Source organism: Mastomys coucha, unplaced genomic scaffold (assembly GCF_008632895.1).
Source record: "Mastomys coucha isolate ucsf_1 unplaced genomic scaffold, UCSF_Mcou_1 pScaffold14, whole genome shotgun sequence".
Taxonomy (NCBI): Eukaryota; Metazoa; Chordata; class Mammalia; order Rodentia; family Muridae; genus Mastomys; species Mastomys coucha.
Window position 1 is genome coordinate 83,571,640 of NW_022196896.1, and position 3,373 is coordinate 83,575,012.

Sequence of the window (3,373 nt, forward strand, 5' to 3'; positions counted from 1 at the left end):
TAATCCTGAGGAAAGACCTTAAATATGCACTGTTGTCTCTTTCATGCGAGCTATATTCTCTCTTATTTCCTAGTGAAGGTGAGGATGAAGATATTTGCCAAGTGCGTGGCCTTGCGTTAATAACTCTATGTTCATCTGCTAGCTCTTGTGTGGCACCTGCACATCAGGCTACCGTAATACCTAGATGAAGCTTGCAGAAGCTCACTGCCATGCTCTGTGATCCATTGTCTTTTGAAGGAGCCAGAAACTTGTTTAATGGGAATATCTTAAGTTTACTATCCTCGAGTTAAATCTGAGGAGCAATACAGATTCCTACTAGTTCTCTACACATAACATCACTTGTTATCTATTATCTTACTTGTAATGATGAGCATGTGATTAGGGACAGTTTTAAAATACTTCCAATTGGCTTCTTCCCATGATCACTCTTAACATTTAATCTGAGGGATCTGTGATGTGGGAGGGGGAAAATGCAGGAAGCAGGAAGCACGTACACTGTAATTATACATTTAAAGCCTAGAAACTCCTCACAGGATGGTAAGCCCATAGACCCAGTGAATCCATTATCAGCTGAACCTAGGCCAGGGGTCTATTTACTACTATCCTAGAAATCCCCCACTCTAACAGAAGAGCACAATAGCCTTTCAGCCCCTCATACATCAGTATTGCCTACAACCCTGGATCCAGCAGTATGCACAAGAATCTGAATATTGCCCTTCACCAGGCATAAGTATCCTGATTCAATAGCCTTTAGGTCCTTCAGGGGGAAATATAGGAGGGTCATGGCTGAACATATGTATCTGTGTACATGGTGATTTAGATCTTTCCCCTCCTGGAGACCTTTCTTTTGGTTCAGGAACTCTCGAAAATCAGTCCAGGTCTAGTTACTGAGAAGAGACTGAGACATTCATGTTGAATGTCTTCCACGGATGAGCATATCTGAACCCTTGGTCCCTACTTGAGCTGTTGTTTTTGGAGGTTGTAGAACTCAGTGACATGGTGCTCAGCTAGCAGAAGCAGGCTAAGCGGTTGGGTTTGGAACTGGCCCCACCACCCCTGGTCTCCATCCTGAGCCCTCTGCTTCCTTGAATACCACTGCAGTGATCAGCACCTGACACTCTTGCTGCCATGGTCACAAGCCCTTCCCACCAGGCCTTCACTACTACATCCTCTGAACTGTAAGCTAGAATGCACCTTTCCTGTTTAAATTGTTTCTGTCAGCTATTTTTTCCCAGTGACAGAAAAAGATACACTCAGGCCCCTTGGCTTTTACAAGGTTCAGGGTCCTATATGTGATCAGCTAAGGCTTAATTCTAACACAACAGACTATTTGTATTTCAGATACAATTTTTCCTGGAGCCCTAACAGCCTTGTTTGAGTTATGACCAAGAATAGAACCTTCTTCTATCCTCTGTCACATGTAGTAAGTCTATGTATGTCCCCAATGATTCCTGCTGGTAGATGATGGTAGTCTCAATATCTTTTACAGTGGAAAGTTATCACACGAGGCCTCTCAATAGTTTATGCCCTGCACAATTAAAGAAGTGATACCTTCTTTACGATCTCGCCAACCTTAAGATATCTGAGTGCATTCACTCTACTACTATCCGATCCCCAGTCATGCTGATAGTCTTAACAATTCTGCGACTGCATAAGGTCTCAGAACGTGGATGAGCTCAGTGTTCTGCTGAGGACCACCAGGGCTGTCTTCCTGCCAGCTGGCCAGAGAATGATATAGCTCCAAAATTGAATTTCCTTGTCTGCTTTCTCAAACGACGCCTGATACCATGTGAGGTATTTCCCTAAGAAATATATTCTGAGATTACAATTCCTGTCTTGGAGAAAGTTCATGAGAGAACACGTGGGAATGCCATCTGTGGAGGAGGAGAACAAGTTAAGATTCAGCAGAGGAAAAGTTGAACATGATTTTACTACAGTGAAGACCTCGACTGGTCTCAATGGAGTTTCTGAGATGGTCAAAGATGGACTATCTCTTGAGAGTTAGCCAGAGTTGAAGTAAAGGGTCTCATATTGTAGTTTCCATGTATTATCTAGTAATTTTCTTGGGAATAGATAAAAGTATGAGGCAACTCCCACCAGGGCAAAGGCAGCTCCCTAGTCTCTGGAGACTCAGTAGCAAATTCCCTATAATCCAGACTGTTAGGAGCTTTGGGAATGAATGACTTGGGTCTGAAACTGGGTAAGTAACTATAACCAATGTTCTCTAAACACAACCCAGCCCTTCCTAGATCTGAAAATGGAGGAGAAAAGAGTACAATTAATTTCCCTTAAACACAGCTTTGGGGCATTTTGAAGTCATCTATTCAAATGCAGGTGTTCATAGATCTCAGCAATATAATCTCTTATGAAAACTATTGCTCGAAACTGTACAGTGTATCTCTAGTCATTCTCCCACTGGTTCTGGGAAAATTTCATCCTTGCTCACGTTCTTCATAGAGATGATACATCATAGCTCCTTTCTAAAATGAACAGTAGAGCACTTTCCAACATAGTCTTGAAATGACAGATGCCAATGACCTCCATGGACACAGATCTTCCTTTTCTCCCCCAGATACTTTGCTCAGGCTTCAGCAAATCACAGCACTGAGTACGGTGGAACCACCTGACACTCCTACGCACTTTCTGCAAGCTGCAGCAAACACTTGAAAAGGGAATCAACAAGGAAAGGTAGACAGGAATGAAGAAATGAAATTGGCAATGCCTTAAGGACTTGACATGTTAGGATCCAGTCCTAGTCACTTCTAAATCTCTGTGATAAAACACCATGGCCAAGGGCAATTTAAAGAGAGCTTTTACTGTTTACTGAGAGCTAACAGTTTGGAGGATGAATCCATGAGTAGCTTAGCAAGGAACATGGGAACAGGCAGGCCTGATGTTGGCCAGTAACTGAGAGCTCAACCCTTATCCATAAGAGGCAGAGAGACAGAGAGAGAGCTTCAAAGATGAAATACCTCCTCCAACATGGCCACACCCTGAGGATCAAACATATGAAACCTCTAGGGCCAATTCTCATTCAAACCAGCACAGAATTTCTTCAGTACATTCTTCATCTACGTCTCACAACCCATGAAATAAGAATCTTTTCCAACTGATAAAGAAACCAAGGTGCAGAGTAGGTAGTTTCAGTAGTAGGATCCCGAAGTAACAACAGCCTTTTGCAATCCTGAGATAACATAGAAAAGCCAAAACCTGACCCCACTCAAAGAAGCTAGACTTCAGAGACACGTTTCATTTACTAAGATAGAGGATACCAATGTCTGCCTCTAGATCTGAAAAGCACATCCATGGTCCATAGATGTCACAAAAGCTGAGTGTCTCATAAAAGCACCTTAGCGCTAAACATGCTCCCCTG

General features: G+C 42.8%; 1 long non-coding RNA gene across 1 annotated transcript; it reads left to right on the plus strand.

The window, feature by feature from the left end:
* The first annotated feature begins 1,694 nt into the window (after positions 1-1,694).
* Positions 1,695-2,809, plus strand: LOC116088446. Its single transcript, XR_004117897.1, has 2 exons — positions 1,695-1,794; positions 2,573-2,809. It is a non-coding gene; the product is annotated as an uncharacterized LOC116088446 (long non-coding RNA).
* The last annotated feature ends 564 nt before the right edge of the window (positions 2,810-3,373 follow it).